The sequence below is a fragment of the Leiobunum rupestre genome, chromosome 5, assembly GCF_980474605.1.
Source record: "Leiobunum rupestre chromosome 5, qqLeiRupe1.1.hap1, whole genome shotgun sequence".
Lineage (NCBI taxonomy): Eukaryota > Metazoa > Arthropoda > Arachnida > Opiliones > Sclerosomatidae > Leiobunum > Leiobunum rupestre.
Window position 1 is genome coordinate 3,283,563 of NC_143388.1, and position 17,304 is coordinate 3,300,866.

Here is a 17,304-nt window from a genome sequence, read left to right on the forward strand (position 1 = left end):
GGGAAAATTTTCATTTTGTGTTGTCAAAAACATTTTTGGTGGCCATGACAAAACGGTTGCCTATGGAGACATTTCCCTTTAGGGTGTTTCAAGTTACATGAAGGTCTACCAAACCCCCGAGTTTGAACAAAATCGGTGTGTTACACCTCGGGTCGTCTCCTTATAAGTTGCAGCTATCCAAATTTAATTAAACAAATTTATTTATTTCGAAGAAACACTTTCGATGAAAAACAGAGCTTCGTGCCTAGTTTCAATTTTGGCCAGTTGAATTGCTTCATACTGACAGTTTAAAATTAAATCTGTAGAAGCTGTCGGTATCTTAAATTTTCTGCGAAGAAACCTTTGAAATACAAAAAAAAATATTTTCTTCGCACAACTAATTTCAAAAGGTGTTATTTTGGATGGATCGAAAAATATTGAACAAGAGAAGTTGTACTACATGATGAAAAAATACGTGCTCTTTTCGTTTTTTCCATTGTATATATTTTTTCTACTAATGTTTAGGTTTTTGTATGTAAAAATATTCGTCAAAGGTCTAAATAACGCTGCCCTAAGAGGAAGTTTTATAATTCTCAATGAAATTCTTATTCTGCGATGTACCTGTGGCCCGTTGCTGGTATTCTTACCTACAGATTATCTCTGGCTTTGGACGCTATTTCCTACATAAGACTGATTTATGGTGCCAGCTTGGATCATCATTGACAAATCATTCGCTGTCAGAGAAGAATTAAATAGAAACATTTCGTCCTAGGCTGCCCTTTGGGAAACTCCTCTTCAGATAACAGAATATTATATCTTAAATTGTCCATCTTTAAAGCCGCAGACCATGCTATAACTGAGTCTTCTACGGTTATCCACCGTCGCCAATTTTAACAAAAGATTCCAACAGTAGACTGGATTCATACTTTTGAAGCTAATCAGTACTGTGGAGGAAACACAGGCTTTTCTCTGAAATCTACCAATATCATTATATCTAATAAACATCCATGCAATAATTAGGAAAGAATTTCACTATGATTGGAAAGGACGGTTCGCATTTAGAACACCCTAGATGTTATTCAGTCGTCGATACCCTGTTCATCTTTTTCGATCACCTTTTTACCACCTAGAAGTCTAATATCGAGCTGTTCGAATGCCGCAGGGGAAACCTTTTGTTCTTGTTATCCTCTGGAGGTTACGGCAATGTGGGTCGATAGTTGAGGCGCTCTTCCATTCTCATTTAATGGAACTCTTAATTAACGGACTCGGTCCAGTAATCAGTCACCAGTTCTTGAACGCTATGCTCGTTTTTCTTCCACAGAGCAAAAATGTCGTTAAAGCAGTCAACTTCTTTGGATATCTGTTTAAGGTAATACACCATTCTAATACTCGAGAAGAGCAGGTATTTTCTTATTCTCTTGTGTAGCATATAGACCTCTAACACCTGCACCGAGATTTTCACCAGGCTTTGTTGCTTAAACGATCGAGTGCTGAAGCTATGCATGTCATCTTGTCATAGATACAGCTCTCATACAGCTTTCCGTTTATTGGGTCGTTGATTCTTTAGCTGTGTCTAATCAATATTTTGGTGAAGTGAGGTTTGTCTTTATTACTTAGGTGCTCGTGACAAATATGAAGATCTGCTCTCCCGGCATTTTCAAGATCAGCCGAAATCGAGACATAATGCAATGTCTATTCTGCATTGAGGTCAAGATGGAAAAAGCTTTCGACTTTTCCAGGCAGGCGAAGATGTCTCCTTCCCTCTCGGAGTAGATTGGAACTCCAGTTTTCGCGTTTCATTTTATAGTACTTGTGAGTAGTTAGGTGCCGTATTCCTAGCCAAGCGCGGGGGGCGCAGCGTGCTTTCCCCCACGCGTCCCCAGCTGCGTGACGGGGGGGAATGAAGCGGGGAATCGCGATTCCGCCCCCCTCGGGCGCGTGTCCTGAATAATTAATGAGATTAACAGGTGTTTTGAATAATTAATTAGTTGACCTGTCAATCAAATAGAGTAGGTAAGCAAGTGTTTTAAAAAGGGTGAATATTAATGAGCGTGGTATTGTTTTACCGTTATGGGTCATTGACCTGTTGGATAGTAACATGTGTTTAGGATCATCAAGTAGTTATATTATATGTTTGAATATTAATTTTTGGCGGGAAAGTGTAAGCGTCGATCAACAAGTGGTTAAACTCTATAGGTCTATTACATGTTTGACATGATTTTGGCGGGGAAACGGATAAAGTTTGTACCTTTATAATTAACCGTTAGCGGTAATTGACCTGGTTTCTATAAGGTTGTTAAAGTTTTGGCGCGAATTTAACGTGTGTTCTGAAGACCGTTAGAAATTGTAAGCGTCGATTAACAAGTAGGAATGGTACGTTTTAACCAATCTGTATGAAATTGGTTTATATGATACAACTAACGTGCTTATTAAGAAAGAGACAAAAATAAATATGAACAGTTTATTTAAATTAAAATTTTAAGGGCGCCACCTAAAATTACATAAATTAGTTGCTAATATAATAAAACATGTTGAATATATTACCCCCTTCCACGATGATTTTGATCCCCGGCGCTAGAAAAAATTCATATTATAATTTCATACGTACTATATTAAAATATATTTAAGGAATTACCTTTCCTCAAGTCCAGTACTCGCATTTCCGCCGACAGGCCCTCAAGGGGTCGGAGTGTGCAATAACTGGTGGCTTTACCGGGGAGTCGGGGTCCGGCTCTTGTAACCCGTAAGGGCGGTGGCGCACTGGGAGATGTTAGCTCCGTCCAAAGGGTCCTATCTCCGACCTCCGACTTCGGTCAGGTGTGGGCTGGATACTGGGCTTCGGCCCAGGCTAATGGAGAGGGGCCGGGCAAACTGGCCGCCTCGGCGGATTGAGTAGCCTGCTGTGGGGCTGCGGGCCTCCGTATGAGGGCACGGCGGACCCATCTCCCGGCCTTTTGGGCTCCCACCGGGATCTCCGGTGCCAGCTGTGCCGGGTTATGCGGGCTGCTGTGTGCCCGCCGTTCCCCTTTAGGAGCTCTCTCCAAAGGGCTTGGCTCCCTGCCTTTATAGGTGGGGTGTCGGCCGGAGTTGCTAGAGCATCCGTTCTCTATCCCACTGCTGTGTGCGAAGTGGCGGGCTGGTCGTCCCATTGTTGCACCTTCTGCTGGGTTGAGCGGCTTGCGTCGAGGGTGCGACCATCAGTAGTGGGGTTCTGCTACCCATGCTGGTTTTGTCACCTGTCCGGGCTTGTGGACGCTGGCGTAGGGCATTCTGATGATAGGCCTCCGGTGGTGTGGTTCTCTTTCCGGTACACCGGGCTATAAATTCTGACAACATTTCCGCCGACAATGACGGGTTGATCAAAATCTCCCGATAGGGAATTGTGGGAGAGTTCGAGGGCGTTGGGGAGTTCTCGGGTGTTGGTGGGTCCGAAGGCGTGGAGGGTGGTGGCAACGTGTTGGGTCCTATTGTTAGAAATTTTATAAAAGTATAATAAAAAATAGAAAATAATTACTTCGAACTGGTCCTAGGTCCGCGTTTTCTCCTATAATTTAATATTTATCAATTACTTGTTACAGTATATTATCAAAAGTACATTACTTCCGCGTCCTCTCCCCTTCACTACTTTAATGAAATCTGCTGTAGTGTTGGAAGCCCTAAATTTTTAAATTTTTGTTGAAAAGATTCGTATTAAGACGTTTTACAACTTACATTGTAGTTCAGGAACGAAATGTGATAAAACATGAAAAAATCACGCCTTTTATACCCGGCAATCTTAACCCAAATATTTGATTTACTACAGCTCGAGGTTAGGTTCGTGTATGGAATTTTTCTCGAGAAAACATTGATTTATTTTAAAAAACCGTTGCGTTAATAGAGTACGTAAAAATTGTTACAAAACCATTAGAAAATGGAGTTTCCTAAGCATCCCGCTAGGGGTTTATTTACCACATGTTGATATAAAAAAAACCGTTACGAAAAATTACGAGTACCTAAAACCGTTATGAAAATTAGCATGTGTTATAGAAGTTCCTAAGCGTCCCGCTAGGGGATTTTAGTTTATTACGAAAACTTACGCATGTATTAATAAAAAGCGTTAGATAAATTAGCATGTGTTATAGAAGTTCCTAAGCGTCCCGCTAGGGGGTTTTGCGACTATAAATAGAGGGACGCGCTTTATTTGCATTTATTTCACAACTTGCATTCGACTTGAAGAAATTGTAAGTAAAATTTGGGGAATTACCTTTTTTAAATGACCGTTTATTGTTAGGAAATTATTCTGGCACGATGGACTTTGACCGCAAAGTAATAGTTTATTAATTCAGTCTATTTTTTATACCATTTAATTTAGTTTAATTTTTAGAACCAATCCGAAACACCTCCCTGCTCCCAGGTCAATAAGGTCCGTCGTCGATTAGATTTCGGAAATAAAGTAAATATTAAGAAAACTCGTTTCGAAGTAGACATCCCGAAGAATCAACCCGATATCATAGATTTAACATGCCACGAGGTACTCGATAGCCCTTCGAAACAATCGCCATTCAAACCAGTTGATGCGCCACCCAAAAGCACCCTATCCAAGCCAGGCCCATCTCAAGCCGGTCCATCTCAAGGCGGTCCATCTAAGCCAGTAGACGACGGCTGGACGGATATAGTCGTAGAGTTTTCCCGCCATAAAAATTTCGGGATAAAAATTGCAAGTTTCAAAAATAACTTGTATTTAGATATAAGGCGTTACGTCAAAAATAGCGATCGGCCAACCGCGACGAAAGACGGCGTTTGCGTCAAACTAGATTCGGCGTATGAGTTAAAAGAGTATCTAGAACAGATAGTTTATGAAGAAGGTGATTTTCAACTAAGAAACGAGAAGGTTGAAATTCTAGCGGGTCGGCGAGGTGAAGTTCTAGTTTACAAGAACCGTGGACGTCACTACGAAAAACTATTAAACTTGCAGAATTCCGGCGAAGTTTACGACGTCGCGACAACGATTCAAACCGTATTAAATATTTACGCAGGACTTTAAAAACACCATGGCCCTCGATCTTAGCACCCGTTTCAACCCTAAAAATTTTTACTCGATAGATAAAATCATTGCCAGTTCTTCTCGAAAGTATAGGTGTAAATCTATGCTATTCGAGTGTAATTTTAAAAATTTAGACCAATTAAACCACGCCGATATCAGTAACCAACTGACCCGTATTTTCCAATCAATATTAGATAGAATTACGGCTGATAATTTAGGCTACACGCGCGTCAGGGTGGTGGTAATTTCCGATGAGCTGCACGATCCGATAAATTTCCAATTAATGAATATCAATGAATTGACAGCTGAGAGAATTTTAACGGGGATTGAAAAGGTAGCGCAGTCCGTTAAGACAATTTATTTAGATTCACCCCTCCGATTCGACCTAATATTTCTTCAAGATACCCCTATGAGAGGACTTCCTCGCAGTGTTAGAAGCAGAAGTTATGAATGTTTAGATCAGTATATCAACCAAGGTAACACATTTATTCCCATTAGAAATACGGACAATTTATGTTTTACGAGAGCCCTGGCGGTGGGAAGAGTTTTGGCCGACTATCAGCATTTAAAAAGTTTAGGACTGGGTGCTAGTTTTAATCAAAACGATTTAAAGACAATTAGAAACGGGCAAAAGCCCGAACAAGAGATTGAAGCCAAAAAGTTACACGCCCAAGCGGTGGTTCCCGAAGGCCCCGTAGAAATAATAGACATTAATCGATTCCAAAATATATTACCCGACTACCAAATTATATTAATCTCGGCGGACGATAATTTCGATAAAGTGTTTATTGGGCCCGTCAAAGAAAAACAAATTTTCCTCTTAAAAATTAAAGACCACACCCACGTCGTACGATCTTATTCGGCCATGTTTGGGGCGCAATCTTTCTGTAAATTTTGTCTTACCCTGTTACATAATATCAAACAGAAAAAAAGTCACGACTGCGGACCCGAGCTTAAATGTCGGCGCTGTCGCGGCCCCGAATTCCACCCCAGTATAGAACAGGCTACCCGTTGTAATGACTGTAATCGGTATTTTGCCGGACCAAATTGTTTCTCCCAACACGTAGAAATAGGAATCTGTCAGGTTTTAAAACGGTGCTTGAATTGTGGGAAAGATTATGAAGGCAATCATAATTGCGACAACAAATGCGCTTTTTGCAAAATTGAGCATCCCAAAAACGAGTGTCACGTCCGCCCATTAGAAATAAAATCAAATGAGAAACGACTATGTTATTTTGATTTTGAAACCATAACGACTGACACTGCAATTAGACCAATTTTAATCATTTCCGCGATGCAAGAAGCGCCATTTTCGACCAATTATGATTACCGAAAATTTCACGGCTTTGATTGCGTTCAAAATTTCCTAGATTATTTATTAGCATGCCAGGTGACAGTTAATGGTCGGAAAAGAGATACGGTTACGAGGCCGGTCTTTGAAAACGTCATATTAATTAGCCATTTCGGGAGTGGTTTCGATACGTGCTTATTCTTAACGGTCTATTAAAACGAAAGATTAAACCCGAGATAATTTATACCGGTTCCAAAGCCCTGGGTATGTTTCTCGCCCAATTTAAAATAGCCTTTATCGATAGTTTCATGTTCCTACCTACAGCCCTTCGAAATTTCTCGAAAACTTTTAAGATTGTCCAAAAGAAAGGTTATTTTTGTTATTCTTTTGCTACGGAAAACAATTTAGATTACATCGGCGCCCTCCCCGAGAAAGAATATTTTGGTATCGACAAATTTACGGACGAGGAAATCGTAGAATTTAATCAATGGTACGATTCCCAACGTTACGTCGTTTTTGATCTAAATAAAGTTTTAACCGAATACGCGATCGATGACGTTAAACTTTTACAGAAAGGATTCGATAGTTTTAGAAATTTATTTTTAAAAACAGTCGATTTTGATTTGTTAGGGTCAAACGCCATAACGTTGCCGGGAGCCGTCACAAATTTATTCCTTAGTAGATTTGTCGAACCAAACACTATCGCGATTGTTCCGGGGACGGGTTATAGGAAACGCCATAGTGTCAAGGCCCTAAAATGGTTAGCTTATTTGGAAAAAAAACTCAACGTGAAATTTCAAACGGCGCGATCGCTAGGTGGAGAACATGTCATTTACCCCTATCGATTAGACGGTTATTGTTCCTCGCCCGAAATAATTGCCGAATTTTACGGCTGCCATTACCATAAATGCCCACTGCACACTGACCACCAGGCTTACGATAAACAGTTAAAAGATTCAAATTTAAATATTTATCTCAAAACCCTCGACCGCGAAATTTTTTTAAAAAAAGGAAAGGCCTAATGCACAGTTTATTAGTATATGGGAGCACGAGTATGATCAGTTAGTAGAAGACCCAGCAATTGCGAGTTTCTGCGATTCCCTACCCTTTACCAAACCGATAGGAGCGAGAGACGCCATTCGTGGGGGGAGGGTCGAAAACTTTGTAATTTACGCCGAAGCCACTCCCGATCGACCAATCAAAGTCGTGGATTTCAATAGCATGTACCCGTCGGTCCAGATGAGTTCCTATAAATATCCCAAATCAAGCCCCGAAATTATAACTTGTAACTTTAATTTTTCCGTTAACGCTTATTTTGGTCTGATTAAAGCTACGGTGCTGCCACCTACCAATTTAAACCTCCCGATCCTCTCAGCTAAAATTAATAGTAAAATTTATTATACTCTCTGCTACAAATGTGCAGCTGAACAATGTTTCGAATGTACCCATACTGATCGAGAGCGTAGCATAACCGACGTGTGGACGACCCCCGAGTTTTATCTAGCGATAGAGTACGGTTACAAAATTATTACAATTCACGAAGTACATCATTACCGAGAGACATTCGATAAAGATTGTCCGCTATTCGATGACTATATTCGGCTTTTTTACAAAATCAAAGTTCAAAATTCGTCGTATCCAAAAGACATAATTACATTAGAACAAAAACTTAATTATTTACGAGACTTTAATGAAATTGACGGGTTAGATTTAAATTTAGACGATATAACCGATAATCCCGCTTTAAAAGCTATTGGCAAACTTAGTCTAAACAGTCTGTGGGGCAAAAATTCCATTAATTTAAATCGAGGCCAAAGTGTTTTTATTAATTCTTATAAGGAATTAGTCGAAATTTTGGCCGATAAAACCAAAGAATTAACGGATTTTAAACTACTAGACGATGATATAGCCTTAGTCACCACTCGTTTTCGGGAAGACTACGTTCCAACTTATCGGAAAGGGTCACCAACGATAGGCGCGTTTGTAGCCCGTTACGGCCGTATTAAATTATACAAATTAATGGCTCAAATTGGTTCTAATTTAAATTACGTCGATACTGATTCTGCTTTTCTTTATATGAGTAAAGACTTAAATATTCCGCTAGGGACTACCCTAGGTACATTAGCTGACCAGTATCCCAATGAAAATATAAAAGCCTTTGTTTCCTTGGGATGTAAAGCTTATTCAATTTTATTCGAATCTGCAAAGATTGTCACTAAACTTAAGGGCATTACATTGACTAAAAAAAATCAGTCAATTGTCAACTTTGAAGCTTTGAAGGACCTCGCTACACGCAACCAACAATTGAAATACAGCGTCGAAGTCCCATTTAACGTGAAACGTTTAAAAACGGGGCAGCTATTCCAAAAACCAGCTGAAAAACTCGTTGGATTTACGTCTAACAAGCGAATCTTCAAGAGCGACGGTACCAGTATTCCTTTCGTCTACAAAAATGTCAGTAACGCGGCTCAAGTTTAAATAACCGACCACGTTCCTCATCAGTGGACCGAGTCGATGCGGAAAAACAGTTTGGACTTTTCGGCTTTTAAAAAATCGACACACGCTGTTCGAGAAACCTCCCGAGCGATTCATTTATTGTTATAATATTTGGTCGGAAAATTCAATGAGTTTAAAAAAATTATACCTGATATCGAGTTTCATCAGGGTTTATTAAGTGAGAAACCGGAAGAAATATTTGATAGTTCTATAAATAACTTGCTCGTTCTCGACGATCTCTCTCAAAGTTGTTTAAATAACGCGTACGTTTCGGAATTATTTCGTGTTGGTAGTCACCACTTAACTATATTATTCTTAACCCAAAATGTTTTTGGTCAAGGTCGAGCGGCTCGCGATATTAGCTTGAACTCATCGTACATTGTTCTATTTAAGAGTCCGCGTGATCCTAGTCAGATTAAATGTCTCAGTCGACAAGTATTTCCTAATTACCCAAATTTTCTAAGTACTGTGTACAATAATGTAACTGCTTCCCGACCCTATTCTAATATTGTTTTAGATTTAAATCAAGAAACACCAGAACATTTCAAAGTGCGAACAAATTGCTTATTTGAAGAGGGCCCAATGATAACTTTTCTAGAGTAATGGTGACGGGTTTAAAAATAATGTTTAAAAAAAAATTTATTCTGTTAAATATATTCTATAAAAAATATGTGAAAATGTTTTCATTGTATAAATTCTTTGTGTTTTTTGAATAAATTTGAATGTATTTATAAAATTGTTTCATTACGTAAGATGACTTGGCCACGAGCGATACGGGAACATAAACCTTATTTAACGCTCATTAAAAAAGCGTCCCCCAGTCAGCGCAAATTTTTAATTAAAAACGCTAGTCCCGAACAATTAAACTCTATTTCTAATATTTGTCTTAATATTACCCGGGGGGCGCTACCTGTAGGTGCAAATAGGAAAAAAATATTACAGCGCTATAAAGCGTGCATCAGAAAACTTGCTCGTAAAAATTTAACCGACTTAAACCGTCGAAAAATTCTAATATCTCAGCGAGGCGGATTCTGGGGTGCAATTCTCGGTTCATTAATTCCCGTGGTTCTTAACCGTAAAAAATTCGTTTTAGTCCCCGCCGATAGCTATTTTAGCGATACGGCCAAATTAATAGACATTATTCAAAAACAAATGAAAAGTATCATAAATAAACCGATTAAAGTAGGGAGTGAGGAGGATACGTTACGAGAGTATTTAACTATGCTTCAAAGGTACTTTAAAATTAAAGAATTTCAAGGAGTCCCCGCCGTTCGTTTAGAGCCTCCAGCGATGCCTCCTCCATCGAATACGTTAGCTCCTCTTCTCGCACCGGCGCAGATTATACGGCCCGTGGCCCCTCTTCTCGCACCGGCGCAGATGATACGACCCGTAGCTACACCAACAAATTCTCCGAGAAATGTCTCTCGCGGTTCCCCCGTTTCACCCAGTACTACGTTGATTTCTCCCGATCCGATTCCCGTTTATCTACACGCGGAACCGAGACCCCCTCTTCGACCTACTCCCCCAGTCCCGGCGTTTCTACCGGATCATTTGATAGCGGAGTCAACACCGAATATTCCCGAAGCCGTCCACGAAGCACTCCGCCGCGAGTTTGATCCTCTTTCAAGTAGTACACCACGCCGTTCCGAAAGTACCAGTAACATAAGGAACCTCTTCAATACGTCTGAAGGCGCGACGGGTACTACACGAGACAGCGACGTAACGTATAGGCCATCGGCTGAAAGCGTGGAGAATTTATCGGAGGCTGTGTCTCTACCATTTTCGGATAAAGATTTACAAACGAATGAAAAGCACGTGAAGAGGAGACTAAATGTTCGCAAACCTTATCCTACACCTAAAAACAGACGCCGAGCATTAAGCCCTCTTAAAAAATGGAAAAAATGATACAATAAAAAATTTATTGATTACAATATTTATTTTCGTGATTCATTAAATGCAGACACATATTCCATAACGAGATTATGTCATTGATATATAGAGTATCATTATACATATCTAATATTTCTCTATAAGTATACCCCGAACATTTACATACGATATAAAATAAACAATGCGCACCGCATGTTTCCGAGTCAATCGGTTGGATAATATTTTTATTATATACCCACTTTTTAGCTAAATGACCCAAGTTAAAATTGTACGTAACAGGTGAATTTCCAAACGAACAGAAAAATTCTCCCTTTCCCGATTCAATAAACACAGCGACCCAATGAGAACCTGGTTCCGTCGAATCGTCCGTATTTATAATAAAACAATACGTTTTCTGTTTCGGCGCTTTTTTGGGAATCGCGTCTTTGGAAAATGTACCAATATAAAATGGGCGCGTTCTATAATCACATTTCAAAAATTCATCAAGCTGATTAGTATTCATGATAGAATCTTTTGTAGTTCTTCGGGATAGAATGAACCCAAGATGACTTGATTATTTTGATCTTGTATGACGTAAACAGGACGAGGTCTATTAATCACTCTCTTAATAGTAAACACTTCCTTCGACCAGTATCCCTTGTAGCCTTTAGTAAACGCTTTCGGGGCTTTTGTTAATCGAACACATTCACCGACTTTGAATTTGGCTTTTTCCCTAATTGATTTTTTACCGTAAAGATTTTTCCAAACTAAATGCTCATTATCAACCGTTACTTCACACGGTTTGAACCCGGTCGACCTGTGTACACTGTTATTATACGATCTAACAATTTTCGGTAAATCCTTAATGAAATTTGGTTTCTTAGTTTTAGTAATTAAACGATATATTTTGTTCTCGAGAGTTCTATTGGCGCGTTCTACGATTCCGCATTTTATGTCCCCGTAACTTACAAAATGTTTTATATCGTTCTTTTTTAAATAATCCTGTACGGTCTTATTAAGAAATTCCTTCCCTTGATCCGTATTAATTTTCATGGGTTTATTAACTTTGTGAATTTTTTTTAGCGCCTGTAGAACGTCCTTCCCGCTCTTTGTTTTCAAAGGTAACGCGGATAAAAAGCGCGATAAAACGTCAATGTTAACTAAAATATAATTATAATCCGGTTTCAACTCGTCCAAAACTATTAAATCCATTTGATGAATTTCATTCAGTGACGTCACATATGTTGGTGTACGAGCAAATTTAAGCTTTCGGTCTCTATGCAACGTATAGGGGTCTTGCGTTAACAACCATTTTTTAATTTTGGTCTTTGGAATTAAGGGCAAACTTTTTTCTAATCGCTTGATACCGCCTAATCCCCCTGGATTTTCAGGATCGTAATAGACTTTCTCTATGGTTTTATTCATGGCCGCGCGCTTTGACCTTTTAACTTGTAATAAAAATTAAACACACCATATTCTTAAATTTATACCATTTATTAAAACAAAAATTCTGTAATAATTTCATTTACATCGTTAACCATTGCATGAAATAAATTATGTATGTTTAAAGAACAATGTGGGTAGTTTTCGTTAAAATTATTTAGAGTCTTTTGATAATTGACCAGAGGAAGAGCTCTTTTCACATTAGCCTCAAGCCTTTCAGACCAATGCGAAGCTACGGGAAGGCACGTAATGTCATGAGCCAATTGAAAGTGACAAGCTGTATTTTCACAGGATCCCGTTAACGACATTAGAATCTCGGTTAATTCGTCTTTAATACATTTCTTCATACACTGGTAACAGTTTTTTCTCTCCTGAATTTCCGTATTAAGACTTAAGCGAATAATTTTTAACCGCTCCCAGCTTGTTTTACACATTGCAAAACCGTTTGAAGTCGAGTACAAGACATTATACTTGTCATTAGCTCCGCGGACGTGCGAACGCAAATCAATAAATTTACCTCTTTGACATATAAATCCTTCGAGTTTTACGTAATCGGTTAGCCAACTATGAAATCGGGTTGGGGGTTTTGTCAAGCCAAAGAAGTGTCAATTTCATCGGAAAATGTCCATAAGTTTTCCCAAACGTTAAGATTAAATGAAACGTATTTTCTATGCCCTTGGCGTTTAATTTTAAGATCGGTACCCGGAATGTCATTTGAAAGAAAAATTTCCAGTTTATCGGAGAGATAATGAGAGCGTGACATGGTTGAACGATTGCAAGCGAGGAACTGTTAAACCGCTTAAGGTAAAGTGCTTTAAATGGGTTTTATTCGGCGTTATAAATTACTTTGCGATCGCGTGTTAACAAAATCTCATTATCGAATTCAAAATACATTATACATGTCACATTATGTGTTAATGCGTTTTTAAATTGCACATCGAGTCGTAAACTACCGTCCTTTCTAAGAGACATATAATCACCACTAGCATTGTTGTCGCTTGGTAGATCGAATAGATACATGTTATACCCGTATTTAAAATTTTTAAAACTTAGGAAATTACCACGGTCGGCCCCATCGATCCCCATCGCGGAAAATAGACTCTGATAAGGTAAACAATAATTCCCTTCGTCGTAGTCCATTTGGAACCCATCGGGAGGATAACGATCAGGACCCACCGAGAGGGACAAATCGGTCACGTTTAAATGTTCAAATTGTAAACTATTACTATTCAATGACCCAATAAACGCATCTTCCTTGACAAAAACCACAATAGCTCGTTTCGGTAATCTACCTAAAATGATGTTATCGCGGTTTATACTCGTTAGGCCTCTCGCTACGCTAAAATTTTTAACAATCGTTTGCGTTAAGGGATAGATAGCTGGAATATCTGATTCTAGCATTTTTGCATGCACCAATACGATTGAAGGATTAACTTTAACTTTTGTCACGTACAAGTACGCTTGGTCTATAACTAATTTATAATCCTTGCCAGCTTCCATAGACATGACGGTAGTTAGGCGCGGGCTTCTAACTAAACGAAATCGTACCGAAACTTGGTTTAACATAAACTTATTAATTTTGCAAATATCAACAGACAAGGGCCCCATTATTTCAAAGGATTGCGATTCTTTTGATCTTGAGCCTCGCTTCAGGGCCCCGTTGGACTCTGACTTGAACGTATCTAACCACATTTCCGAAGGCTTGGTCGTAGAGTCCATATAAAAGTGGCCATTTTGGAGTTGCGAATTTTTTGCATCTTCTCCATAGTTGACTAATTTTTCAATGTACGAACTGTAAGCGTAGCAGTTGTTCGCAGACTGGGTAGAAGTATCCCCGAGATAACAATCGCATTGACTAAAAAGCGACCCTATTAGATTATTCGTTGGTGCCACTTTTGTTTCAGCGGCGGGGACATTCGATCCATCGTTATGTAAAAGTCTCAGTTTCAATTTTAACATAGTTTTTGATAAATCCATATATAAATCTTCCGACGCGGGAATAAAAAATTCCAGAGGGCCATTGTCCGATAAATTGTTTGTTGGTAAATATCTTATTTCCGTTGTGGTAATTACATTAGTATTGACCAATGGGCGTTGAAAAATATCCAGCTGACTTAGCATTCCCTCGTAAACCGCCATTATTATCCTAAAAAGTCAAGTTTGGTTCTTTTTGTAACTCTCCGTTTGGACACTTTTTTTCGTTTCCTAATGGGGCCCGTTCGTCGTTTACGACAGCCGCTGCCAGACTGATTTCTCGTTAATCGATCAGCCGCTTTATGTAATAAATTGCTACCGGCGATTCTTAAATTGTTCTTTAACGTTTCTTTAGGGTCATGTCCTTGTTTTAAATCTTGCCACCATCTCTTGCCTACTCCAAAAGCCTCATTGGTCACGGGTTTGATAATGGGTGTTATATATTTTATCAGCTTTTTAAAAATTCCGCCCACGCCTCTTCCCCGTTGATAAACAGGTCCGGCAAAAAATGGTCCGCCGCCATATTGTTCGCGGTAATATTTGAAATAACTTTCACTGTCGGCCATTTCGTCTCAAATGAAGTCTAACGACACTTTTTCCGTTTATAAAGGCTATTGTTTCGCCAAAATCCGTTTTCATGTCAATGTCAACTATTTCTGTATTATTTGTTCTCAAAGGATAGTAATCAATTTTGTCAAAAATAATAGATTTTTCAAACGGCTTATCATTTCCAGCTAGCGGTATTATTTTCATCAAAGGGGCAAACGTATCGCCTACATATTGAGGATATATTAAATTTGAATATATATATAGTGTTCTGGCTCCCATTGATAAATCAGCAGCGTAGAGACTATCTGTATTGGCCAAGAGTTCACTAAAGCGCGTAAAGCCTAGCATTTCACCGAGACCTTTCTCAGATGAATGAAATATAATTGCAAACCCCGCCGCGGCTCCAATGTGAACGGATCCATTATGGTTAATGGTTAATTTAAATTTATCCCTTATTTCCTCATCCAAGGTTAACATCATTGCGTCTAAAATGTCTTGGACACTCGAGTAAGCACCAGTCGGTATTTGATAATCAATTCGAGTTTCGACTCTAAACGCGGCGTCTTGTACATTATCACTTCTAATTTCAATGTAATTAAAGTTATTTAACGATAAGGACTTTATATAACCAGCAAAAGGTTTCGTACAAAAATATGACCCAATATGAAATCCGTCTTTCCGATATGGATTTATGTTAGGTTCAAAATCGAGAAGCTCTTTAATTGGTCCATTGGGAATTCTAATATGGTAGTTATTGGTGGTTATCAAATTCCAACAGAGCCCGTTTGGTTTTGTGTGGAGTTCAATTTTAATTTCATTATCAAGCCCGAATTCTTTTAAACTTTCATTAAGCGCTGCAATAAGTTTTCGCACGACACTATATTGAAGGATATTTCCATTCTGGTCTTTCTCCGCTTCAATTTTACCCACTTTCACTGATATTTTAAAGTATGTAAACGGTTGCACGTTTTTAACGGTTGTCGTGGAAACTGCTAAAAATGACCGGTTTTTTTCTGTAATATTTTCCCATGTTGGCGGTAATATAATTTCGCTAATTCCAACTTCAAAATTTGAAGGTACATTTAAAGGTCGTCCTAAATTTACTTTATAAGTAGACGCTGTATTTTCCGGGTATAAATCGCTCGAAGCGTTACTCGGTAATGTTAAAAATAGATCGTCCATTGCAAAAAAATAATATGGCCACTAGCCTGAACCACCACGTAAACTTTAATTAGATACGATATTAACAACTGGTTATATATACTGACATTCCTTTCTAATTTATAGGGCTATTCACCTCTAGTTATCGATAACCTGATTCTGATTTCCAGTTTTTCCTGGATTTACTGATATAAAAGGAAGGGATTTTTTCCATGTTTTCTCACAATTCGTTAAAGTGTCTGATAAAAAGTCTTACGTTCCTTATGAAAAATCAACAATCTACTAGTAGCTGGGATCTCTCTCGACATGGTAATATACTTATAATAACATTCAAATTATTGTAAAATATTCCACCAAAAAATGTGTGTTAAGCTAGTCTTAAAACAACTTAATGTTTCCCCGACATACGTTCTAAAACGCCTCACTTGGTGGCGCTGGAGAAACTTTTTGACGGGGCCTCGTACCCAGTTTAACCCCCCCCCGACCTCCTATAAATCTTTCTATCATACACCTTATTTAAATTGAATAATACAATATATATATTTATATATACGACCCAAAACAAAATACTAGCTCAAAATTATAGTTTTTTACCTTGTCAAATGACAATGATGAGTCCGTTACTGTTCGTTGAGCTTCACCAATGGCCGTTAGTAATGGCGTACATCCTAGAACGTTAAAATATTTTAAAAAATGTTCATTTATAAGCCTAAAATTTTACCTGGAAAGTATGCGGCCAATATAATTCCTAGAAATCTAAAAAAAAATGTTAAAAGTTACGCGGTTAGATACTTAGCACAATTTAGTTCCCATTAGCAATAACTAGAGTGCCCGAAACCCTATTTAAAACGTTCAAAACTTAAAACATTATCTTAACAATACTTCTGGCTTAACTTTCTTTTGGAGAATGGCTATTTCGACCGCGTTGCTTAAGATGCTGGGTGAAGAAAGTGGCGCCATCTAACTTAAATATTATATATAAAAATTTAGTAATTTATAAAGTGTTATTAATATTGATATATAATAAACAAATTAGCCTGATATTTATGCTATATATTTTAAAAAGTTTTTGTTCGAAACTATATTTTTATGGCAATCTTGCAACGTAATACATAGATGGCGCTAGTGGGCTTGGAAAGGAGAGATTTTGGCAATTTTTCAGGAGGCGAGTTGCTTAAAATTATCGGTTAGGTTAAATGTTATATTATATTAATTATAAAGTGTTATGAATATTGGTATATATTAAACAAATTAGACTGATATTTATTTTATATATTTTTAACAGCCCAAAAATATATTTTTATGGTAGTGATTTAGTACAATAGACGGCGCTAGTGCGCTTGGAAAGTAGGGATTTTCGTGGAGGCGCGGTAAATTCGAAATGTAAATATAAAATGTCAAGTTATTTATCGTAAACTTTATGCTTTGTATAATAGGAATAATGGCCATCTGGTATAATGAATTCAATACGAGTTCTATGGGAGTCAAAAGAGTTTCAGCAACTAAATATTTGGACACT

General features: G+C 38.3%; 1 long non-coding RNA gene across 2 annotated transcripts; it reads right to left on the reverse strand.

Annotated features, from left to right (window-relative positions):
* Positions 1–3,338: 3,338 nt before the first annotated feature.
* On the reverse strand, positions 3,339–16,714 carry LOC149943350 (uncharacterized). 2 transcript variants are annotated; one of them, XR_016481012.1, is made up of 5 exons: positions 16,507–16,714; positions 16,380–16,453; positions 3,580–3,635; positions 3,494–3,523; positions 3,339–3,443 (listed from the first exon to the last, which is right to left on the reverse strand). It is a non-coding gene; the product is annotated as an uncharacterized LOC149943350 (long non-coding RNA). The 2 variants fall into 2 exon arrangements; XR_016481013.1 differs by lacking the exon at positions 3,580–3,635.
* Positions 16,715–17,304: the final 590 nt, after the last annotated feature.